General features: G+C 42.1%; 1 protein-coding gene and 1 pseudogene across 4 annotated transcripts in view; both read left to right on the plus strand.

Annotated features, from left to right (window-relative positions):
• FRY (FRY microtubule binding protein) overlaps nt 1–26504 on the plus strand; it is a 438131-nt gene that overhangs the window by 132051 nt on the left and 279576 nt on the right. The gene's annotated exons all lie outside the window — the stretch shown is intronic.
• Nucleotides 985–15364, plus strand: LOC148775848 (CBY1-interacting BAR domain-containing protein 1 pseudogene; annotated as a pseudogene).

Raw genomic sequence — 26504 nt, forward strand, 5'->3', positions numbered from 1 at the left:
GCCAGCTTAAAACTCAGTATTAAAAAAACTAAGATCATGGCATCTGTTCCCATCACTTAATGGTAAATAGAAGGGGAAAAGGTGGAAGCAGTAACAGATTTCCTCTTCTTGGGCTCTAAAATCACTGTGGATGGTGACTGCAGCCATGAAATTAGAAGATGATTACTTCTTGGCAGGAAAGCTATGACAAACCTGGACAGTGTGTTAAAAACCAAAGACATCACTTAGTTGACAAAGTTCCATATAGTCATGGTTATGGTCTTTCCAGTAGTCATGTTCAGATGTGAGAGCTGGACCATAAAGAAGGTCGAGCACCAAAGAATTGATGCTTTCGAACTGTGGTTCTGGAGAAGACCCTCCAAGAAGACCCTTGGAGATCCAACCAGTCAATCTTAAAGGAAATCAACCCTGAATACTTATTGGAAGGACTGATGCTGAAGTAGAAGCTCCAGTACTTTGGCCACGTGATGCTAACAGCCAACTCATTGGAAAAGACCCTGATGCTGTGGAAGATTGAGGGGAGAGGAGAAGAGGGCGACAGGATGAGATGATTGGATGGCAGCACCAACTCACTGGACAGATGGTGAGGAAAGGGAAGCCTGGCATGCTGCAGTCCGTGGGGTCGCAAAGAGTCAGACACAACTTGGTGGCTGAACAATAACAACAACTGGTCTTTTAAATTAAAAAATAATTATGAAAAGTGTCAGAAACAAAAGAATAAAAAATGTGGTATCAAATACTGTGCACCCACCCTCAAAATAAAACAGATGCTAATAATGTCAGAAATTAAATTTTGCAGATACAGCTAAGTCTCCATTTCTGTCTCTTCCCCATTTCTTCCTCCAAAGAGGAAGAAACAATAACCATTGTTTCCTGACATTGGTGGACTTCATTTCTATGAAATGTTTAATGGTTCTACTATCTACTTACACTGTTGCTGTTTAGTCCCTAAGTCATGTCTGACTCTTGGAGACCCCACGGGCTATGGCCTGCCAGGCTTCTCTGGACTATCTACCTATCCATCTCTACAAAAACATGTTTTTCCATGAGCCCCAGATCTTGTTTCCTGATTCCACACTAGCCAAGTTCCTAAGTTCCCAACAGCAGCCACTGCTCCCCATGACTGTGTCACAGGGCCACCGTCATGTCACCTTGTGTCTCACTGATTGTCAGTTCCTGGGCATTTTAGGAACCCTGTGTTTCCCCTTCTCTCTTACAAAGTTAGCCATGCATGTTAACAACCGTGTATTATACTTTAGCCAACACATCTGAGTGATATAACAGGAGTGTTTTCTGGTTTGCTCTCTCAACACTGTAAAAAGCAGTTCTAACTTCATTTTCATGAACCAGTCATTTTCCTGTAGTAATTCTTTCATGTCTTATGTTAATGTTTTGGTTGGACTGTGCATAGTTATGTACCATGTTTTGTGCATCAGTGTGTATTAGGACTCTTAGAGCAAGGCTTCCAAGCCTCTTTCTTCAGTTACCTTCTAACTGTAAGATTCTGTATAAAATATTTTATAACAATTTTATTATAAAAACAAACTTCATTTCCATTGTTAAGAATACTTCCAAGAAGTGACCATAGATATTTTCTTAAGAAGGCATGCATGATCATGAAATAAAATGATTTAATAAATGAATATGTTGGTTAGAGTAGATTATCTCAAAAGTTTGCATTCTTTTCCTTAACCATGAGTATTTTGTAATCTTTTTCTTAACAAAGCTTCTTTTGCCCTTATCCACTCCTTAGTCAAGACCAGTGCCAAGTTTTTAATTATAAAGTAACTTACTTCATAAGCCTGAAGGAGATGAAGCCTAGCTGATTACTGGAAGGATAAAACTAGAAATCCCAGTTAAATGAAGTTTCACCCTAAACATTCTGTTCCAAAAGAGTCATTTTTCCTTCCAAAAAACCTGACATAGGACTCTGTCCCCTGGGCCAAATTACACCTATGTTTTCCAGTGTCTCTAGAACTTTACTGTGATCTACATTTGTTCTCTTATAGGCCAGTAAACTTAGTGGGCTGTCTGCCAAACTGAGACACAGCACTGAATAATTTAGAATCCTTCCTGATGAAATGTGTCCTTATGGAGATAACTCATTCCGTGAGCTTCATCACTGCCGAGGACCACCAATGCACAGTCCCAGGTTGTTAGCATCAGCTCCCCCAACCCCACCCTGGGAGTTGCATGAAAGTGAAAATGTTAGTCACTCAGTTGTGTCCAACTCTTTGCTACCCCATGGACTGAAGCCTGCCAGGTTCCTCTGTCCACGGAATTTGCCAGTCAGGAATACTAGAGTGGGTAGCCATTTCCTTCTCCAGGGGATCTTCTTGACCCAGGGATTGAACCCAGGTTTCCTGCATTGCAGGCAGCTGCTTACCGTCTGAGTCACCAAGGAAGCCAGGTAGGAGTTGCTTAATGTACCATTTGCATGTGTGGAGCTTCAGAACTGCTGGCCATGCCTATGCCAACCCCCTGTTCCCAACACAAAGTTTGTACACAAGACTGAAAGCCGTTTTATTTTGAGACTGTAATGGGATAGTTGTATTCCCCCATTATAAAGTGGTTTTAAATACATTTTATATCACTTGGGAGGTTGAACATAAACTTAGGAAAACTGATTCTGATGGAAAATGAAGGGCCTGTTAAGAGATCAGTGTGGTGGGAGAACCCTGGCAAATGATTCTGGGAGTTTTAAAGAAGTCTTAAGGAGAAATCCTGAGAGCCTGGGTCAGGGTTGGGGTGGGTGGGTGAGGGAATGTGAGCCCTTTAAGGTCCCTTGTCATTCAGGAGTTGTAATTGGGGTTCTCTCTTGGAGTATGAGGGCTTCCCTGGTGGCTCACTTGCAAAGAATCTGCCTGCAATGCAGGAGATTCAGGTTCAATCCCTGAGTACTGAAGATCCCCTGGAGAAGGAAATGGCAACCCACTCCAGTATTCTTGCCTGGGAAATCCCATGGACAGAGGAGCCTGGTGGGCTGCAGCCCATTGGGTCACAAAGAGTTAGAACATGACTTGGCAACAATTTGGAGTATGGGAAAAAAGAATTAAAGTGACATCCAGACCAAGGGACAGAGAACCTGTATTTGAATCCCGGGTCTGCCTCAAAGTGACATCTTAGGACACAGATCAATATACAGACCCAGTGGCCCATGGTTTCCTTTGTTTGGAGTTCTGCCAAGGTCAGAGTGCTGACCTTGGGAGTTCTTCTCCATCTCTAAAGAGCCTGTACCCAGCAGATGCCTTTCCAAATATAGCTGACTTTAATTGTTTCCTTTAGTATGGGTGCACGTGATGTGGAAGCCTGGCACACATCTGCCATCATGACTTCATAGACACTTTCTCTTTACTTCCTTGACCTACATGAGATTGAGTGACCTGCCCCTCTATTCACTGGAAGCCTTTCTGTTTTCTTGAGATTCATTCCTCAAGGTCTTTACGTTAGTTCAGTGCTGACATTAACATTTTCATTCCTCTAATCTGGTTTAACTAGCAGGGCATCTATTGCTGATATTTCAGCCTTCCCACCATGCTCCTGACCTGCATCTGGTCCATTTATTCATTCATGTATTCACTCAACCAACATTAAGCATCTCCAATATTTCGAGTCCTACAAAGTCTGGGGCTGAGGTTGCAAAGTGGACAAGAATGTTTTCTGTAGGACACTGCTCTGGTAAAGGTCAACCTGGTGTCATGAGACCACCCAGAAGGCAGCTGTTTGCTCTGTTATGTTCCTGGAACAGAAGATCTCAAATCTCCTGACCCTTAAATCCACTACTGGCCAATAAATGATATTCCCATCATAACGCTTTACTTTTTTCCATATTATTAAACTATTTTCTTCTACTTTATATTCTAGATATTCACATATATATTTATATATCTCCAACTCGATGGACATGGGTTTGGGTGGACTCCGGGAGTTGGTGATGGACAGGGAGGCCTGGTGTGCTGTGATTCATTGGTCGCAAAGAGTCGGACACGACTGAGCGACTGAACTGAACTGAACTGATATGTATCTCACTTCTCACTTCTCTGTTTCCCATCTAGTTTCTTCAGAAAATGGTACTTGCATTTATTTCTCTCTTCTTCACTATCATATGGAAAATATTGAGAAATCAGCTGCATTTGAAAACTACTCCACAAAGAAAAGTTACTCTTGAAGGCATTGTACTTACTAGAAAATTAGAGATAAAAATGTAACAGTCAACCAATTGTACTTACAGTTGATTTATTCAAATATATTTATATTCTTTTTTTTTAATTGGAGGACACTTGCTTTACAATGTTGTATTGGTTTCTGCCATACAGCAACACAATTCAGCCATAAGTGTATGTATATGTGTGTTCAGTTGCTTCAGTCTTGTCCAGCTCTTTGCTACCCTATGGACTGTAGCCCGCCAGGCTCCTCTGTCCATGGGATTTCCCAGGCAAGAATACTGGAGTGGGTTGCCGTTTCCTTCTCCACAGCCATACATGTATAATATACCCTTCCTCTTAAGCCTCCCTCCCAGCCTCCCCCACCTCACCCCTCTAGCTTGTCACAGAGCGCAGGGCCAGGCTCCTAAATGTATTTGTATTCTTAATGGCCTAGTCTAGACATATTTGAATGCCTTATTGTTGGCGATAATCTGGAAATGTGAGATTTGTTTAGAGTGTAGCTGGAAATCAAGGATATAAGTTTGTAAAGAAGAAAAGCAGAAAAAGAAATCTAGATGAAGGTATGATGAAAGATGGCAATTAAATACCACATTTTTCTGAACAGATGACAGCCACTTTACCTATGTAGTTTAACTAGAAGGGGAGGAAGGCTTAAATTTGAGATATCCAATTATCTATTGGTGAAAGGAAGTAATTAAAGGTTACCATGTTTATTGATAGTTCCATAGCATACAGTTAATTAGATTCAAACAGCTTAGCCAAAGTAAAATGAGAGAGAATTTTAAGATAGAAAACACAGTGCCTATAATGAAAATTATAGAGAAATGTGAGGTATATAAACTGAGGACAACGCTAGAACCTGTGTTAGAAGGAATAATGCCGTAGACGCTGCGTATTACACGGAAGCTAGGTGGTGGCCTTAGCCGTCTTTTCTTCCAACCTATGAATGCCCGGCATAATACCCATGATACATCTGTTGGATTGTTAAGTGGTTCTTTGACCACTTCTGGAAATTTTCAGTGACAAGGAGTTTCATCATTTAAAAATCTGTCTTTTTCAGTAGTGAGCAACTCTAATCTGCTAGAAGAACCTAGTCCTCATGATATAATCAAATTGACCACCTCCTGTACAGTCTCCCTGGTTCTGGGCTCTGAAGACACAGAAAGTAAATCCAGTCTTTTTTTTTTTTTTTTTGTGATATCCCTTTGTAAAGACTTGAAGAAACTGATTGTGTTTCTTTTGAGTATCTTTTCTTAACCTAAATATCTCCCATTTTACAACTTGTTGTTCCTGAGTTTGTTTCCGTACTTTTTGATATCCTGGGCCTCAGTTTATCAAGGTTATTTTTTTAAGTTTTTTTAAAAAGTCTTTATTGAATTTGTTACAGTATTGCTTCTGTTTTATGTTTTTCCTTTTTTTTTTTTTGGCCATGAGGCATGTGGGATCTTAGCTTCCCAACCAGGGATTGAACGTGCACTCCCTGCAATGGAAGGCAAATGTGAATCACTTAACTACCGGACTGCTAGGGAATCCCTAAGATTCCTTTTAAAACATGGTGCTGACACCTCCGATGTGGTCTGAGCATTGCCAGAATGACAGATGGGCTCTTCATTCATCCAGATCAAGACTGTATTGCCTTTTGAAGGGTAGTCCTATCACGTTATCATTTATAAAGAGAGTTTAGTGCTTTCATTCCCAAACTTTCTGAACTTTGGGTATATGTATTCTATGTTTTTTGTTTGTTTACTTTACAGACACTGAGTGAGCACCATGCTATTTCAGGTGTGATGTTGGGTCCTGGGGACGAAAGGTGAATAAGATTCTGACTAGAGGATTTTATGATGTGCTAGAGGGAGTGACAGACAATAAAAATTCATTAGAGTATGCTGTGTGATATAAATGTGAACTCAGTGCTCTAAGGGAGGGAAAGGGAATGAACTGCTTGGGAAGGGGAACTGGTAAAGACTCATCATCCAAACATTCACTCAATGCTGCTGCTGCTGCTGAGTCACTTCAGTCGTGTCCGACTCTGTGTGACCCCATAGACGGAAGCCCACCAGACTCCCCCGTCCCTGGGATTCTCCAGGCAAGAACACTGGAGTGGGTTGCCATTTTCTTCTCCAATGCATAAAGTGAAAAGTGAAAGTGAAGTCGCTCAGTCGTGTCCGACCCTTAGCGACCCTACGAACTGCAGCCTACCAGGCTCTTCCATCCATGGGATTTTCTAGGCAATAGTACTGGAGTGGCTTGCCATTGCCTTCTCTGATTCACTCAATAAACTGCTGTTAACTGAATATCTTCTGTGTGTTAGGCACATAAGTTGACCCTTATTGGTATGATTGTAAAGTTCCCAAGTATGGTATCAGGTCCATATTTTTCTGGATTATCTATAAAAGTTTAATGAAAGATTCTGCAAACTTCCTTCCTACATTTCCATGATCTTTTTAATTTACCAATATGAAATGGCAACCTGCTCCAGCATTCTTGCCTGGAAAATTCCATGGAGAGAGGAACCTGGCAGGCTACAGTCCCTGGGGTTGCAAAGAGTCAGACCCACTGAGCACACACACACACACACACGTAGAGGTTAATATTGTGAACAACTATTAGTTCCTAATAATTACCGATTTCTTTTTAAAATACTGAAAAGCTACTTGTTATATAATTTGCTGTTGGATTTAAGCATAAAGTCCATGTTAGAGCTTTGCAGTTTCTGGAATATTTCTTCTCCCTTCTGAAAATTTATTGTTCCCTTTCTTTGGAATTTACCACTTCTTCCTTTTGTTGTAATTTCTCCAAGACCAATAACAGAAGTTTCATGATCTTCATCATCCTCTTGCTCTCCTGAATCTCCTGATGTTGCTTTCTAATTCTTCCCATGAGAAAACCCTCCCTTAGCCCCTCCCACTCCCACAGGCCCACAGCCCCTCACCACCACCCCCCCACCACCACCGCCTTTCCTTGAAGCATCAGTTTTCAAGGTTTGGTCTATTGATAGACCTTAAGAGGTCTTCCAGTGTGAAGAGATTCAATTCCGAGGCTCTCTAGAGGATTGTGTTGTGATGTAAAATAATTCTTACTTTTGTCTTGTAAATAATAAGCAAGTCACATCTGATCCTGCCCTATTTGTCACAAGTGAATCCCCACCTAGTGCCACAGCACAACCTTCCTTACAATCCCAGTGCTGTTTATCTGACTGCCCGAGAGATGCAGGTTCTCATAGTCTTAGCCAGTATGTTCAGTGTGTTACCATTGTAACATGTGATCAGTGTAAAAATCACTCTTGAGATATTTTACATTCTTTTGTCATACGAAGTCTTTGAAATCTGATGTATATTTTAGAGAGCGTATCTTAAGTTTTCAGGAGCCACGTGGGACTATTGGCTTCCATGTTGGATAGTACTGGTCTAGCCTTTGACTCAGTGAGGGCACAAAGCATGCCTTGTGTCCCTGGCACAAAACCCAGTGCCTGGCATATAGTAAATACTCAATAAATGTGGAAGATGAAGAGCGGAAGGGAGCCATCTGTACCACCTCTGTATATAACAAGGATTATGTTCATTCAGATGTTTTTCTCTTTTGCATTTCCTTATGTTCAAAATTGCCCTATTGCGCAAGGGATGTGCTTATGGAGGGTTGCTGCAGAAATACAAAGTGAAAGAAGAAGTTGTTATTTAGCTTCTTGACATCTAAAGCCAAGTTTGTTTGGTTAAGAAAGAAAACAGATTTTAATAGTTTTTAGCTCTCACTGACATATCAAAATTTAGATCTTATAGACTATCAGATATACTAAAATCTACTTATAATTCAACACATCCAAGTGAAACTAACAGGAATTGTGTATATAATATACAGAATTATGTGTAGAATATATTAGTATATAATAAGAAATTAACAAAAGAAATATCACTATGCAAGGTGGCCAAATGATTTTAATGAAACTGAGACCTAGTTATGTAGTATTTAGATGTGCTGCAGGGTTAGAAGCAAAAGTCAAAAATTTAAAAATTAGGAATGATAAAATGCAGTAATAATTTTCTAGGTTTTTGGCCATCTATGCAAGAGGTTCTTTAACATGTGGATTCTTGCTCCACCTTTGACCCATTCAGAATGTTCTAACTCTCTGAAAAAATGTAAAATAATAAATGTAGGGGAATGCTAGAGAGGAAGGGTAGAGTGAATGGAGACAAAGGGCTGACTTGTTGCTCTTTTAGTTGCTAGAAAAGATCATTAAAGCCAGGTAGGATGCACGTGGTAAAAAGAGGGCACCTGAACAAACAGGTATTGAATTTAGAGAATGCCTGCAAGACTATTCTGGGCTGTGTTCCCAGGGCAGACTCCCAGGTTACCTGTCCTGCCAGGTACCTACTAATCTATCCCTCTCAGAAGGGAACATTTTCCCCAGGACTGTAGGAGGGGCCTCTTGAAAGCTCCAAGTCTGATTTTTTTTTCTACATGCTTAATTGGTAAAGTGCTAAGTTTTGAATTATTATATCAAGTAGTTCTTGATGGTGGAATGAATCCCTGAAACTGCCCTCATGGTCCCACATGAAGAAAAGACTTCACAGACATTAGTGTACCTATAACTGGGAAACTGATGTCAGCCTCTGAATTGAGGCTGATGGTTTCTGGGGAGAATGCAAATTCAAGCTGAACTAGAAGACAACATGAGATGGCATCTGTGAAATAGGAAACTGAACACTTACTTAAATTCTTGGTTTTCTCCTGGCCTTATAATCAAAAATGTAAAAAAGGAGGTGCTTGGTATAGCTTCCTGGAGTAAACCACTGAGGCTTCTTTTGCTTTCCGTGTGATCTTACTATTTTGTATTTGGGGAATGTATAAAATATGCTGAGTGCTACATCCTCTTTTTTTTGCGCCAGTGTGCTAAATTGCTTCAGTCGTGTCCAACTCTTTGCGACTGCTTGTGTAGCCCTCCAGGCTCCTCTGTCCATGGGATTCTCCAGGCAAGAATACTGGAGGGCATGGGATGCCATGCCCTCCTCCAGGAGATCTTCCTGACCCAGGGATCGAACCCACGTCTTTTAAGTCTCCTGCATTGGCAGTCGGGTTCTTTACCACTAGCGCCACCTGAGAAGCCCCTTTTTACCCCCACACGTTTAATGAAAATACAGTTTTTGATGAACACAGACCCACCAGTTGCACACACTGTGTACCTCCTAGGTGGCAGGTTAGGGTCACCGTCTTCCCCACTGTGTGTCCTCTACTAGTGAAACTTCCATTATCCCCCACAAATACCCATGTTCTCCATATCCTGTCCCATCCAAAACACCCTCAAGAAATGATTTGAAACTTTTACATAAAACTGGTAGAACAGAGTCTCATCAAAATGCCGGAACAATGGAGCCTCCCGTGTACGTCTGTGTGTCTATTTCTAAGATGCCAAGGAGTCTTGCTGACTGTTCTTCTCATGGCATGAAGAAGATGAATTAACTCACAAGGAAGATTGAGATGTATTAAAAGTAATTACCTGCTCTTTCTCAGAATGAAAAATGGGGTGTTTTTTGAGGGGTGGGGGTCCTAAAAGCTGAGCCTTCTTTCTGATGAGCAATCAGAAAGTGATGGAATTAATTTTTTGGTTCGGGTGAAAGGCGGGGTGGGAATCAGAGGAAAGTATCCTTGTTGACCCACCTGGGCAGGAAGCGGGCAGAGTTGAGGGTCCTGGGAGAGGAGGATGCCCATGTGCTTGGACCCTTTCTGTCAGGTGGAAGTGGGAGGGAGTGGGGCTTGGGTGGCTGGAACTCTGACCTTAGGAGTCTGAGCAGGGGACATCTGAGATCACCTTCAGGCAAAGGGGGGCTTCCCTAATAGCTCACCTGGTAAAGAATCCACCTGTAATGCAGGAGACCCTGGGTTTGATTCCTGGGTTGGGAAGATCCCCTGGAGAAGGGAAGGGCTACCCACTCCAGTATTCTGGCCTGGAGAATTCCATGGACTGTATAGTCCACGGGGTCGAAAAGAGTCGGACACTACTGAATGACTTTCGCTCACTTCAGGCAAAGGGAGTGGAGTTCCTATGGGGGACTTCACTTCAAGATACACCCTCGTTTGAGATGGAAAAGGGAACTGGTGAGATTTAGCCTCCACATGGGGGGAGCAACGTCAGACCTGAGCCCAAAAGCAGCATGTGGGGCAGGGATGGGTCCAAGGGCTTAGTGGGACTTGTTCACTTTAGAATGGCTTGTGTGAATTTCACTTCACTTAAGAAAAATAAGAGTTTGATATTGAAACTCCAACTAAAAACCTTAATTTATCTACTTAAAAAGTAATTGTCATATACAATGGAACTATATGTAACTTTGTTCTGTATTTTCCAAGTCTTCTGTAAATGTGTTATCATGCTTTCATAATTAAAAAAAATAAAAAAGAGAGAAAGAAAGAAAAGAAAAATAAGACTTAGCAGTGAGGACTTAACTGTGCTCAGCTTAGGAACCAGAAGACTGGCAGACCTTGTTGGAGCAGTCAGAGCCACCAAGGGTTCTCGAATGATCCAGGGGAGGAGGGGAAAACCAGAGACCAGAAAGTAACAGGGGCAAGAGCTGGTACCAGCTCTGATTTGGTTGGAGAAGATTAAAAAGTGTTGCATGTTATAGAAATGCATATCTAATATGCTATTAAAAATTTCGATGGTTCTCCATTGCCCATGGAAATAAGATCTAAAACCATTTAAGTGGCATTCCAGGCTCTCTATGTGAAGCTCCAAATCTTTCCTTGGAGTTTTACATTTCCTGCCGTCTTCCAGCCAATCTGGTTCCATTGCTGCCCCTCATATGATTTCTGCTTGGATATTTTGCTGCTTTTACTCTGTGGTGACAGTGGGCAGATGCCCGTTTGGGATTTTTAATGGGTTTCATAAGTGGGGAAGAGCCCCTGACTCTGATTTTCAGCAGATCTGCTGTCTGTCTGTCTCCTTCCTAGCTTCCTATTTCTCCCGCACCTGCTACCTCCAACCTAGCATCACATAAAATCTTTACTATCTCAGTAAAAACAAAATTTCATTTTGCATCCAATCAAACAGTTAAATAGCTTGTCATTTCTTGACATGATATTCATTCATTCACCCAAGTGCAAGTTGCAAGTGTTAGTCCCTCAGTCATGTCCGACTCTTTGTGACCTCATGGACTGTAGCCCGCCAGGTTCCTCTGTCTATGGGATTCTCCAGGCAAGAATACTGGAGTGGGTAGCCATCCCCTTCTCCAGATTTTTCCCATCCCAGGGATCAAACCCGGGTCTCCTGCATTGCAGGTAGATTCTTCACCGTCTGAGCCATCAGGGAAGCCCCAGCAAATGCTTAATTATCACAATTGCTTAATTATTCCCAAGGCATGATACTTGCTTTGGGAATCCAGAGATGAATAGGTCATGGATCCAAAAGAAGACCTGTAATTCTGAAAGAAAGTAAGAGAAGTCGTTTCCAAATTTTCTGAAAGGCTCATCTTCAGTTGTGAAAGTTATTTCATTTTATGGATGCTTCCTTACATCTGTTTGGAAGGGTTGCAGAGTACAAGTGATTGAAAGATGTTTTGAAGACTTTTTGTGTTTGCCTCACTGACAGTCTTTGTTTTAAAGTACGGAACAACTAATAACAATCCCTTAGCATCCATTGTGGTACCTTACGCCTTTGTGGTAAAAACAATAGCTAAAAGGCCGTGTACTCTGACACGGGATCTCTCACAGTCCCTTTTCCAGTCCATTACATCTTTGATTGTGAAGTGTGAAAAGCTTGAAACGACATGTCACGGGAGAGATAATTTAGCCAAAATAGGACATTAAACAGCACATGGGTCATAACTTGAGAAAATCTGGATGTAGGCATGTGAACATGATGTTTTCTCTCTTCCAACCTAGGTGCCAAAGGAGGGAAGAATAATACATTGGACTGAATCCAATTAGAAAAAAAAAAAAAACTGTATAAGAAAAACAAAGCCCAGAGTTTTTATTTTCCCAAGAGATTAAATCTGGATGGGCAAAGATGATGGTGTCCCAACGGACAGAGACATTCCCCTGGGGAAATGCCAAATGTGTCTCAAGTTAATATCACCAGTCTACATGAATATTCTTCTCTTGGCTGGGGTATTTTAATAGATGTTTATTTTGAAAAATCGAGGCACAGCAAAACTTATAAATTTAAATTCAGTGATTGTTATGATGATGTCAGTTCATTTCCCACAGGTTTTACTCTTTTCTGTGTGTGCGGCTCGGTCACTCAGTTGTGTCTGACTCTTTGCGACCCCGTGGATTGTAGCCCGCCAGGCTCCTCTGTCCATGGGATTCCCCAGGCAAGAATACTGGAGTGGGTTGCCATTTCCTTTTCCAGGGGAATCTTCCTGACTCAGTGATTGAATTCAAGTTTCCTACATTCTTTATGGGCGAATTCTTTACTGGTGAGTGATGTTTTATCACTTATCACAAGAAGGAAGGGTTTCCCCGGGGGCTCAGCGGTAAATAATCTGCCTGCAATGCAGGGAGCTGCAGGAGACACAGTTTCAATCCTTGGGTGGGGAAAATCCCCTAAAGATGGGCATGGCAACCTACTCCAGTATTCTTGCCCAGAGAATCCCATGGACAGAGGAACCTGGAGAGCTACAGTCCATGGGGTCGCAAAGAGTTGGACATGACTGAAGAGACTTAGCACACACGCACCCACGTATGATATGGAAACACTTTCTGTAGGTTCATTTCCTGGACAATGGCAAATAGATGATGTGGAAACTTACCTGACGTGATGAAGTACATTCTGGAATGTAAATTACCCTCTCTCCATCCATAACATCCTGTTTGTGGCTTAACTATTGACTATTTATACAGATTTTCCCAGCCCCTAGAGTTTGTGGGAAAGAATGTTTAGCTCTGACAAAAAGAAAGTATTTCCACTTATTATACTGTTTAGCTAAAAGTTTTTGCCTTGAATTTTCTGCATCTGGATTACGCATGAATGGTTCAGCCATTACTTTTGGAATATTTGGAATACAGTTGGTTACATTAAATGCATCTAATACTGGACAGGGAGGCCTGGCATACTGTGATTCATGGGGTCGCAAAGAGTCAGACACGACTGAGCGACTGAAATGAACTGAACTGAACTGAATACTGGATCATGCCCAAGTTATAGAAGATCATAGTTAGGAATAACATCTTCTATTTGTAAAGCATATTATGCATTCATATATAGCGTAATATTTAATTCTCAAGCTAATCATAGGAAGCAAATAATACTATTATCCCCAGTTGGCAAATGAAAGAACTAGGACTCTGAATGTTTACGTAACTTACTAAGAAACCCTATAAATGACAGAGCTGAGTTCAAATCAAATTGTTTGGCTCCAAATACAGTATTGATTCTATTTTTTTCCTTAAAAATTATTACTTTTTATGTTTATCCAAAGCAGTGTGACTCTGGAATCAGGAGGCCTGCGTTTATTTATTTTTTAACATTTATTTATTTGGCTGTGCCAGGTCTTATTGTGGACCACGGGATTGTTGATCTTCATTGTTGCCTGGAGGATCTTTAGTTGTGGCATGTGGGTTCTAGTTCCCTGACCAGGAATCAGACATGGGCCCCTTGCATTAGCAGCTTGGAGTCTTAGCCACTGGACTCCCATAGAAGTTCCTGGGAGGCCTGAATTTAAATCCTAGTCCAGCCAGTTACTAAACATGTGGCCTGGACGAGGTACTTGACCTCTCAAAGCCTCCCTCCTAAGACCCCAAAGTCCAAATGATGATTGACTTGCCTCTTGTAATTGTGAGGATTAAATCAGATCATATTTGTAAGGCTCAAGCATGCAGTAACCACTCTATAAATGTTAGCTATTTTTATTCTTAGAACAACTATTAGGGAAATGTTATAATAGTTGACGTGAGGGCGCGGGCGCGCGCGGGGTGGGCTCCCGCGCCCCGGCGCACGTCCGGGCGCCGAGACCCTGTCGTTGGGCCTCAGCCCGGGGTCTCCAGCCGTGAGTGAGGCAGCACGTTGAGGCGCAGCTTGAAAAACCGGGACGCTCAGACCAGACAACTGCAAGATGCTGTCACCAATGTGGAGAAACATTTCGGAGAGCTGTGCCAGATCGTTGCTGCTTACGTGCGAAAAACCGCCCGACTGAGAGACAAAGCGGACCTCCTGGTGAACGAAATCAACGTGTATGCCTCTCCCGAGGCTCCGCACTTAAAGCAGGGCCTGAAAAACTTTGCGGACGAGTTTGCCAAACTTCAGGATTATCGACAAGCCGAGGTTGAAAGACTTGAAGCCAAAGTAGTTGAACCTTTGAAAGCTTATGGAACCATTGTAAAAATGAAGCGAGATGATCTCAAAGCAACATTAACAGCAAGGAATCGAGAAGCTAAACAGTTAACTCAGTTAGAAAGAACACGTCAGAGAGACCCATCTGATCGACATGTTATTTCACAGGCAGAAACTGAATTACAATTACAATGGATGCTACCCGAACAACTCGTCATTTGGAGGAAACTACTGACGGTTTTGAAAAGCAGAAAATAAAGGATATAAAGACTATATTTTCAGAATTTATCACTATTGAAATGTTATTTCACGGCAAAGCTTTAGAGGTCTACATTGCTGCCTACCAAAATATACAAAAGATTGATGAAGAAGAAGATTTAGAGGTTTCCCGACATTCTCTGTATCCGCAAGATTATTCATCCCGTTTAGATATTGTAAGAGCAAATTCAAAGTCACCTCTTCAAAGATCATTGTCTGCTAAGTGTGTATCTGGAACAGGACAGGTATTGACCTGTCGACTAAGAAAGGATCAGCAAACAGAAGATGATGATGAAAAGGATGAAGACTTAGATGTTACAGAAGAAGAAAATTAAATTTCTTAAGTAAACTTTGCATTTCCATTTTCATCTTAAGTGACCTGGAATCCAGAATTACTAAAATAGCAAAACATAATACTGGCTTGATACATTAAACCTCAAAATTAAATCCTATTGGAAATGTAGAAATTAAAGGAAATTTATGCCAACCCAAAAAAAAAAAAGAGTTGACGTGAGATTTCAACTCTTTTAACCCTCAAATCTCAGAATGTCTGTCTGACCGAGTTTGTCTACCTTTTTTGTTTTCCCCACCACTAATATATCTATGATGTAGATGTCTAACCGTTCATGAGCCCTCCCCAAACTCAATATTTCTGTTTAGTGTTCTCTTACCACAGCTAGCAATGATCTTGTAATCCCATTTGTACCACACTGAGAGTCCTCTTTTTCCATTTCTTTCACAGGATGAATTTCCCCTGCTTATAAATTCAATTGACACAGTTGGGGAAAATCCTCAAGTCATAAGTCAAAAAATGTCATCCTACTTTTCTGGAACTATACTTAGATGTTAAAATTTCTTGTTCTCTTAAGCTGGTCTCTTAAGCTCTTTTGTGTCATCTGTCTCTTCCTCTGTCTGTTCTGTATTCTGGAAAATGTCCTCAGATACATCTTCCAGTTCACCAGTTCTTTCTTCTAGCTGTGTTGAATTTGTTATGAAATCTGTCCATTTCAAACGAGTTGTTGTGGGGTTTTTTTGGCCACGCTCTGCAGCATGTAGTATTTTAGTTCCCTTGCATGCATGTGTGTGCTAAGTCATGTCCCACTCTTTGTGATCCCATGGACTGTAGCCCACCAGGCTTCTCTGACCGTGGAATTTTCCAGGCAAGAAAACCGAAGTGGGTTGCCATTTCCTCCTCCAGGGGAATCTTCTTGACCCAAGGATCAAACCCGTGTCTCTTGTATTAGCAGACATATTCTTTACCGCTGAGCCACTGGGGAAGCCCAGAATCTTTGGGGTAGAGTAGAACACACCCAAGAAGTTCAAAGAGCAAAAGGCTAAATCACCCAGCAGGTGGTTTCTCTAGGAAACAATAAGAAAGATAGATCTGGGTTAATTAAGCTTCTTGGCAGCTCTCTAGGCTCTTGACAGAAGATCTTTTCACCTCGACCTGACTGCTCCCAACCATGACTTCCACCCCCTCCAGCTGCTGCTTTCTCCCTCATCCCTCTGCTCTTTGACCTGATACCATTTATCAAGCAGAAAAATAGCTATATAAATAGGCATCCAAAGCTTCCTCTTCAGAACAGTTTTCATAGCCTTTTAAGCAAGATAAAGACATATTTAGAGTTGTGGGTTAAGGCAATAGTTTTAAGATTAAAAAAAAAAAATTCCTGAACCAGTTAAATACTTAGAAAATTAAAAGTACTTACAGGGAGTATTCAGTTTTTTATTTTCTAAGAATATATATTTTTTAAAAATTTAGTATCATTTTATCTACTCTTTTGGCTGCGCTGGGTCTTTGTTGCAGTATGTGGGCTTCTCAGTGCAGTGGCTTCTCTTGTTTCAGAGCATGGGCTCAGTCGTGGTGCACGGGCTTAGTGCTCATGGCGTGTGGGATCTTCTTGGACCAGAAATGGAACTAGTGTCCCCTGCACTGACAGGCAGATTCTTAACCAATGGACCACCAAGAATGGTGCAAGGATTATTTTTAAACAACTTCAAATTAGTTTCTCTGTTGTATCAGTTTGTGGCATAAGAAACCACCCCCAAATGCAGTGTCTTACAGCGGCGCCCATTCATTATCTTTGAGTATCTTACAAGGCTCTTCTTTTCTGGGCCTGCCAGCCTGGAGATGGGTAGCCTGGATGCCGTCATCCACACATCTGGACCCTCAGGGTGGGCAGCTCAGATAGATGGACAGGGCCTGTCTTCACTTGGTCTCTAATCCCAGAAGGCCAGTCCTGGCTCATTTCAGTATGTCTCAGGGTTCTCTGCAGCAAGAGAGGAAACCCCAGCACACAAGTCCCACCACCCAAAGCAAGGCACACACGAGCTCAGATTCAAGAGCTGGAGAGATGGAGCTACTGGGTCACAGTGCAGAGGGACCAACAAAGAGTCAAGAATTGCGACCATTTCTGCTGCAATGATAGTGAAGGACAGGGAGCCTGGCGTGTTGCAGTCCATGGGGTCACAAAGACTCAGACACAGCTTAGCAACTAAACAACAACTACTACAGTCATGATTATCATGTCATAGCGAGAAAAGCTAAGAAAAATTAGAATATAAGTTCCTCAAATATTAAATATTTAGTTTTAAAAAAGAGGGCTTCCCTGGTGTCTCAGATGGTAAAGAATCTACCTGCAATGCAGGAGACCTAGATTCAATCCCTGGGTTGGGAAGATCTCCTGGAGAAGGGAACAGCTACCCACTCCAGTATTCTGGCCTAGAGAATTCCACAACTGAGCAACTGTCACTTCACTTCACTTTATGAAAGAGAGCCTCACCTTTATTCATCTTCTTCTTATTATTAATGATACCATGGACTATTGAGAACTTCATTCCTGTTCCCATTATTCTAGTGTTGGGAACTATGAAGTTATGAAACCAAATCTGGCAGCATTGTCTCAGATTAGAGAAAAGGGTGGGGAAACTAGAGGGAGGGAAGCCAGATAAGAATCCAGATGAGAGATAACGAGGGAGCATGAAGTGACTACTGAAATAGTGAGGAAGCAGGGAAATGTGATAAATAGCTCAGAGCAGCATTTAGTACCAGGACAGAATGGGCGTGTCTGTGTGTGTGTATGTGTGTTGATGGGAGGTGGGGGAGGATGAGTCCTAATTCTGAGCCTTCCAGATAGTCTGTATTATTTTCTGTTACTGTGTGACAGGTTGCCACTTGCTTAGCAATTTAAACAACACCCATCTGTTACCCCACAGTTTCCTTGGTCGCAGAGTCAGGCAGGGGTCAAAGCTTCATCTCTGCTAGAGGTTTTGTTGTTGTTTAGTTGCTCAGTCATGTCCAACTCTTTTGCAACTTCATGGACTGTAGCCCGCTAGGCTCCTTTGTCCATAGGATTTCCCAGGCAAGAATACTGGAGTGGGTTGTGATTGCTCGAGGCTCCGTAGGCCAAAATCTGGTGATCATTTTCATATTTATTAATTTCTTTGGCCGCGTTGGGTCTTAGTGGCTGCATGTGAGATCATCATTGTGTCATGGCGGGTCTTTCTGTTGTAGCGCATGGACTCTAGTTGTGACATGTCGGCTCAGTAGCTTTAGTCAAGGGCTTAGTTGCTCTACCGCATGGGGGATCTTAGCTCCCTGACGAAGGATCGAACCCGCATCCCCTGCCTTGCAAGATGGATTCTTAACCACTGGACCACCAGGGAAATCCCCAAAGTCAGGGTTTTGATTGAGCTGGGCTCTGACCTGGAGGCTCAAAAGATGAATCCATATTCAGGCTCATTCAGGCTGTAAGTGGAACCCAGGTCCTTGTTATTATAGAACCAAGGACCTGTTTCCTTGTTGGCTGTGAGCTAGGGCTCTTTGCATCTTGCAGCCAGAAGTGGCACGTTGACACTCCCCCTATGGGAGTGTCCTGGGATCAGAGCAGGTCCGCTTGGATAATCTCCCTGTTTTAAGGTCATTTCTGCCATGTGACATAACATTACATAACACTATCCTGGGAGTGATAACCCATCAAATTCATGGGGATTAGAGCAGGACAGCTTTGGGGGACAATTTTAGAAATTCTGCCTTTCACGTCATCTCTTGGAAAGAGACAGAGATATGATTAAGGAGATGATTTTTTTTTTCATGAAGATATAATTTTATTGTGAAATCGCCATCATCTCAGAGGATTATTGTTAGACATTCATGATATCAAGAATAAGAAAATGGTTTGTAAACATAAAGAGCTGGAATGAGCACAGATGCAACCATTTGGACTATGATATCCACTGCTCGCAAGCCGAATCATCTTAGGCAGGTCAGGGGTATCCAGCTCCCTCCTCCGAGGGGGTTTATTCCTTCTGTCTCTAGGGTCACTTACACGTCTGGGGAGAAGCTTGGCTCCTGGTGGCTGTTTCCTCAGTCTCAGGGCTGAATTGGACCAAGATCTGTGCAGCCCCCCTGTTGTGGAGCCCAGAATTCGAGCTCCTCATCCCTGGGGGATTCAGAAGCTCAGAGGGACCCTGGACAAAATCCAGCTCTCTTAAAGGTGCGAGTCACTCATTCACTTTGGGAATGGGGCTTATCATCAGTGTGGTAGGGGTGGCAGTGAGTGTGAGGAGGGGGTGGGATGCGTGTGTCCTGCTTGAACCTCCTTCACCAAGATCTGGTGGCCCCATTTTGGTGGGGAGGTGAAGTCTTCTCTTGCCCTGCCAGCCTCAGCCGCGTGGCTTGGCACCGTCAGTGCAGGTTGTTCAGTCGCTCAGTCGTGTCTGACTTTGTGACCTTGTGGACTGCAGCACGCCAGGCTTCCCTGTCCTTCATCTCCCGAAGCTTGCTCAAACTCATGTCCACTGAGTCGATGATGTCATCCAACCATCTCCTCTTCTGTCGTCCCCTTCTCCTCCTGCCTTCAATCTTTCCTAGCAACAGGGTGTTTTCCGGTGAGTCGGCTCTTCGCATCAGGTGGCCAAAGGATTTGAGCTTCAGCTTCGGCATCAGTCCTTCCAGTGAATATGCAGAGTTGATTTCCTACAGGATTGACTGGTTTGATAAAATGGGCCAAAACAAAAACCAGAGTGCTGACGTTCAGGGTCCCAAGTGGAGTGGTGGAATTTTTTGTTGCAGAGACCCGTGTGAAACTTGGTTCTCAGGACCTGGATGGGTTCACTGTTGTCCTTCACTAGGTCAAACAAATGAAGTTTAGCCTCACATCAGAGCCCCCAGGTTTCTAGGTGAGGAAGCTGGCGTGAAGGGGCTGAGTTACTGCAGATGTGAGCCCAGGCATGCTGCAGGTAGCTGATAGAAAGAACATAACAGATTTGTAGGAGAGAATTCTTGCCATGAGAGCTCACTTCTGTAGGATGTAGGTTGTGTAGGCTGAGAGACTGACTGGTCAGTCGCTCAGTTGTGTCCAACCCTTTGTGACCCTGTGGACTGTAACCCACCAGGTTCCTCTGTCCATGGGATTTCCCAGGCAAGAATACTGGAGTGGCTTACCATTCCCTTCTCCAAGGGATCTTCCTGGCCCAGGGATCAAACCCAGGTCTCCTGCATTGTAGGCGAATTCTTTACTATATATGCCACCGGGGAAGCCATTGTCATGGGTTAGCAGTCCTAAAGGGAGGTCCTTGGCCTTTCAAATATATGAGATAGGTTTTCACCTTCCAGTCTTCTATCACCCATTTGAAAAGAGGAATTGGTTTTGCAGAGCCCCAGGCTCCTAATTTGTAAAATAGGTTTAATTTTTTTCTCTATACTTAAGATAGATAAAGTATAAGAATATCCATAATATATAATCCTGTGCTCATGAAACTACAATACATTATCTCATAGCAGGTGTTACTGTAATTATCTCTTATAATTCATCTTAAATAAATAGATGAGGCCTGAATTATATTTTTCCTTGAAATTACCGTGCCACTCTCTGATAATTACTTGTAGATTTTTTTAAAAAAAATTTCTAGGTCATTATTTGCTTCCTGACAGATATTTTGTGAGATTTGTTTTTCCTCTGAAAAGCAAGGGAGGGGCTGTACATTGAGAAACAACTTTCAAGCATCTTCTTGCTTGTCTCCAAGATAGCTTTCAGTTGAGCATCTCTCCTCCCAAGGCTGTGCTTACATCCTCATTCAGCCTAGTCTACAAGAACATTTTGAGATGAGATCTTAATCATGAAGAATAAATTCCTTTAAGAGCAGAGGCCAAGGGGAAATATGCTTCCAGGCTTTAATGATTACCTTATTTGTCCATGACAAAAGCTCTCCCCTGGAGATCACTTTTTCTCCCAGAATAGCCTAGAACATGAGGCACGTGGTTGAGATAGAAGAACACAGTAAATCAAGTCTTGTCTCCTGCACATTTGTGGGTGTCACAGTGGGGCCGGGACAGAGTGGCCTCATTTAATAGATTAAGCTGTTGAGTGACTCCATCCGGCAGCCCCGGGAGGAATAGAGTGTCAGAAATTGAGTGTTTCAGAATTGCCTGCCTCGATGGCAGGCCAGGATGCTCTCTACCTTAGAAGCAGCCCAAATCTATGCAATAATAAGAGTAAAAATGACAACCAATTAGGATGGGTTGCCTTTCTGAAACTCAGTCAAACCTTTATTTTTTTAAAAAAGGAAAAGTCAAAATTGTTTTAGTCTCTCAAAAATGAGATGTCATATTCTACTCTAAAAATAGTCAGGGTTAGATTCCTGTTTAGCTGGTGACATATTTGAGAACCATTTTGAGAATTAGCATTTTTCTCTCCTACCTAATAAAATAATTTTTTGAGCTGTAACTTTTTGTTCAGATTACTAATGTGTTGTAGCCTAAGGAATGTGATTTTGTGTAGCCTTATAAAAGTGCTGTGACTGTCAGTGTGGCTCAATTCCTGTTTAAACTGTCCTATGCCACCATCATATATAAACCCATAATTCCAAAATCATGTACCTCAAGATAATCAAATGCAGATCATTTATTTAAAACAGTTTACTCTTCCAAATGCTTAAGATTGTATTTTTGCCTTTTTTTTTTTTGGTCTTTTTGGTCACACTATGCTGAATGTGGGATCTTACTTCTCCAACCAGGAATCAAATCTGTGCCCCCTGCTTTGGGAATGTGGATTCTTAGTCACTGGACCACCAGTAAAATCTGTTAAGATTATTGTAAAATTGCTTTAAAAATATACTTGCATTAGTTCAGTTCAGTTCAGTCGCTCAGTCGTGTCTGACTCTTTGCGACCCCATGAATCACAGCACGCCAGGCCTCCCTGTTCATCATCAACTCCCTGAGTTCACTCAGACTCATCTCCATCGAGTCGGTGATGCCATCCAGCCATCCCATTCTCTGTCGTCCCCGTCTCCTCCCACCCCCAATCCGTCCTAGCATCAGACTCATCGCATGAGGTGGCCAAAGTATTGGAGTTTCAGCTTTAGCATCAGTCCTTCCAATGAACACCCAGGATTGATCTCCTCTAGAATGGACTGGTTGCATCTCCTTGCAGTCCAAGGGACTCTCAAGAGTCTTCTCCAGCACCACAGTTCAAAAGCATCAATTCTTTGGCGATCAGCTTTCTTCACAGTCCAACTCTCACATCCATACATGACCACGGGAAAAACCATAGCCTTGACTAGACGGACCTTGGTTGGCAAAGTAATGTCTCTGCTTTTTAATATGCTATCTAGGTTGGTCATAACTTTCCTTCCAAGGAGTAAGCGTCTTTTAATTTCCTGGCTTCAGTCAGCATCCTCAGTGATTTTGGAGCCCAAACAAATAAAGTCTGACACTGTTTCCACTGTTTCCCCATCCATTTCCCATGAAGTGATGGGACCAGATGCCATGATCTTAGTTTTCTGAATGTTGAGCTTCAAGCCAAACTTTTCACTCTCCTCTTTCACTTTCATCAAGAGGCTTTTGAGTTCCTCTTCACTTCCTGCCATAAGGGTGGTGTCATCTGCATATCTGAAGTTATTGATATTTCTCCCAGCAATCTTGATTCCAGCTTGTGCTTCTTCTAGCCCAGCATTTCTCATTATGTACTCTGCATACAAGTTAAATGAGCATGGTGACAATATACAACCTTGACGTACTCCTTTTCCTATTTGGAACCAGTCTGTTGTTCCATGACCAGTTCTAACTGTTGCTTCCTGACCTGCATACAGGTTTCTCAAGAGGCAGGTCAGGTGGTCTGGTATTTCCATCTCTTTCAGAATGTTCCACAGTTTATTGTGATCCACACAGTCAAAGGCTTTGGCATAGTCAATGAAGCAGAAATAGACGTTTTTCTGGAACTCTCTTGCTTTCTCCATGATCCAGAGGATGTTGACAATTTGATCTCTGGTGCCTCTGCCTTTTCTAAAACCTGCTTGAACATCTGGAAGTTCATGGTTCACATATTGCTGAAGCCTGGCTTGGAGAAATTTGAGCATGACTTTACTAGCGTGTGAGATGAGTGCAATTGTGCGGTAGTTTGAGCATTCTTTGGCATTGCCTTTCTTTGGGATTGGAATGAAGACTGACCTTTTCTAGTCCTGTGGCCACTGCTGAGTTTTCCAAATTTGCTGGCATATTGAGTGCAGCACTTTCACAGCATTATCTTTCAGGGTTTGAAATAGCTCAACTGGAATTCCATCACCTCCACTAGCTTTGTTCGTAGTGATGCTCTCTAAGACCCACTTGACTTCACATTCCAAGATGTCTGGCTCCAGGTGAGTGATCACGCCATCGTGATTATCTTCATCGTGAAGATCTTTTCTGTACAGTTCTTTTGTGTATTCTTGCCACCTCTTCTTAATATCTTCTGCTTCTGTTAGATCCATACCATTTCTGTCCTTTATCGAGCCTATCTTTGCATGAAATATTCCCTTGATATCTTTAATTTTCTTGAAAAGGTCTCTTGTTTTTCCTATTCTGTTGTTTTCCTCTATTTCTTTGCATTGATCGCTGAGGAAGGCTTTCTGATCTCTCCTTGTTATTCTTTGGAACTCTGCATTCAGATGCTTATATCTTTCCTTTTCTCCTTTGCTTTTTGCCTCTCTTCTTTTCACAGCTATATGTAAGGCCTCGTCAGACAGCCATTTTGCTTTTTTGCATTTCTTTTCCATGGGGATGGTCTTGGTCCCTGTCTCCTGTACAATGTCACGAACCTCCGTCCATAGTTCATCAGGCACTCTATCTATCAGATCTAGTCCCTTAAATCTATTTCTCACTTCCACTGTATAATCATAAGGGATTTGATTTAGGTCATATCTGAATGGCCTAGTGGTTTTCCCTACTTTTTTCAATTTAAGTCTGAATTTGGCAATAAGGAGTTCATGATCTGAGACACAGTCAGCTCCTGGTCTTGTTTTTGCTAACTGTATAGAGCTTCTCCATCTTTGGCTGCAAAGAATATAATCAATCTGGTTTTGGTGTTGACCATCTGGTGATGTCCATGTGTAGAGTCTTCTCTTGTGTTGTTGGAAGAGGGTGTGGCTATGACCAGTGCGTTCTCTTGGCAAAACTCTATTACCTTTGCCCTGCTTCACTCTGTGCCCCAAGGCCAAATTTGCCTGTTACTCCTGGTGTTTCTTGACTTCCTACTTTTGCATTCCAGTCCCCTATAATGAAAAGGACATCATTTTTGGGTGTTAGTTCTAAAAGGTCTTGTAGGTCTTCGTAGAACCGTTCAACTTCGGCTTCTTCAGCGTTACTGGTTGGGGCATAGACTTGGATTACTGTAATATTGAATGGTTTGCCTTGGAAACGAACAGAGATCATTCTGTCATTTTTGAGATTGCATCCAAGTACTGTATTTCGGACTCTTTTGTTGACCATGATAGCTACTCCATTTCTTCTAAGGGATTCCTGCCCACAGTAGTAGATATAATGGTCATCTGTGTTAAATTCACCCATTCCAGTCCATTTTAATTCACTGATTCCTAGAATGTCAACGTTCACTCTTGTCATCTCTTGTTTGACTACTTCCAATTTGCCTTGATTCATGGACCTAACATTCCAGGTTCTTATGCAATATTGCTCTTTACAGCCTCGGACCTTGCTTCTATCACCAGTCACATCCACAACCGGGTATTTGTTTCGCTTTGGCTCCATCCCTTCATTCTCTCTGGAGTTACTTGCATAGCTGCCCCTAAATTAGTCTGTATTATACTTATTTACTGAATATATATAAATATGACTTGAATTTTGATATTGCTATAAAATCACTCAGTTCAGTTGTCACCTTCTCATGAATATTTGCCATCTTGCTTTCCCTCACAATGAGACAGTCCTTTGGCTGTTTCCTGTTTTTTTCTTCTTCTGTCCCCAAGATTTAGCCTGTATCACTTTTCCAGTTGAGCCACCTTCCTGGTAGCCCACCAGCAGGCATACCCCTGGGAACTGGGTAGAATATGTGTACCTCCTCTGTTGAATTCAGGGTACTTAGTGTCAGGACACTTCTGGTGTAGAGAAAACTGCACATAGCATTTGTATGTTTAGCTATGTTGCAAGCATGTGAGAGCACAGATTTATATTATACTTCTCTTGTGGTGGCTTAATTGCTAAGTCATATCTGACTCTTGTGACCCCACTGGACTGTAGCTGGCTAGGCTCCTCTTTCCATGAGATTCTCCAGGAAAGAATACTGGAGTGGGCTGCCATTTCCTACTCCAATACTTCTCTCGGTTTCTATTTTTAATAAATAAGTCCTAATGGTTTAAATTATTATATCTTCTTACTTTCTGACTCCTGTTTTGAATGAATTTTTTCATTCCTCTTAGGTGGACTGTAATGGCTCATTCAATATAGTAGTTGGTGGTAAAAATTTTCTCTCTTTGTATATGTCTGCCTTGCTTCTCTTTTCCCAAATCCACACCAGTGCCACTCACTGCAGGAAGAATGCAGAGATCAAATGGGATCTGCTCAAAAACACCCACAATGCAGAAGCATAGCTGACTGTAGGAAGCCCTGTCATGGCATGCAAAGATAAAAGAGGAAAAATGCCAAAAAGGAGAAGACAGGAATTTGACCTCTTAATGTCAGGAATTTTGTCTTTAAATTTCTTTAGGAGCCTAGAACTAGTGATTCTAAACTGTAATAGGTTGATCTAATGATCAACTCCCCCTTTTATCAGAAATATTTTGTCACATCTCCTTTATTATCCTGAAATGAAATTGAAAAGTAATACAACTCACCTATCCATATAATTTCTTTTTAAAAAATTTGTATTTAAATATCTGTATCTCATATCTGTGATATAAAAAGAGAAAGCTAAGGAAAGTAATCCGTGATAAACTGCTTGGAATGTCAGCACTTTCCATCCTCCGACACTGTCACTCAGAGGGACACGTTGAAAGAGTCAGGTGCCTGCACCTGTCCCAGAGCCATCATGAATGCATGCCTCCAAGGCAGACTGACCCAGATGTGGGCCAGGTGTAGCATTTCCCTGGGTGTTTGGATTTTCCAAATGGATGACCAGTTCTTGTTGAAGCTCCCGCACAGCAGAGTACCATCTCTCCTCCACTTACACCAAGCAGTTGCATTCCTTGAAAATGTGGAAGATATGTAACCTATGCAAAAACACTTTGTTTATATGTCCAAGAGTTAAATTCTGGAGTTAGATCATTATAAGTGAGTTTTTCATGTTCAAGGATGTCAGGGGGAGCATGTGGATGTCAGTAGGACAGGAGATGGTTCTTCACGGGCGGGAAAGCACCAGGCATTGCAGGACACAGAGCCATTCTGCCTCTTGTCCATGTGATACTGGCAGCCCCTCCTCCATCACTGGTGCGACCAAAACCATCTCCACATGTTTTTAAAAATCCCACTAAAGAGTGGTTTCACACCCTTTAAGAACATTGCCATCGAACATTAAGGATGCCTGGTAATAAATTTGATTCTATTTTATTACTAA

This window comes from Moschus berezovskii, chromosome 13 (assembly GCF_049115385.1).
Source record: "Moschus berezovskii isolate FMDL1 chromosome 13, NW_MosBer_1.0, whole genome shotgun sequence".
NCBI classification, from domain to species: domain Eukaryota; kingdom Metazoa; phylum Chordata; class Mammalia; order Artiodactyla; family Moschidae; genus Moschus; species Moschus berezovskii.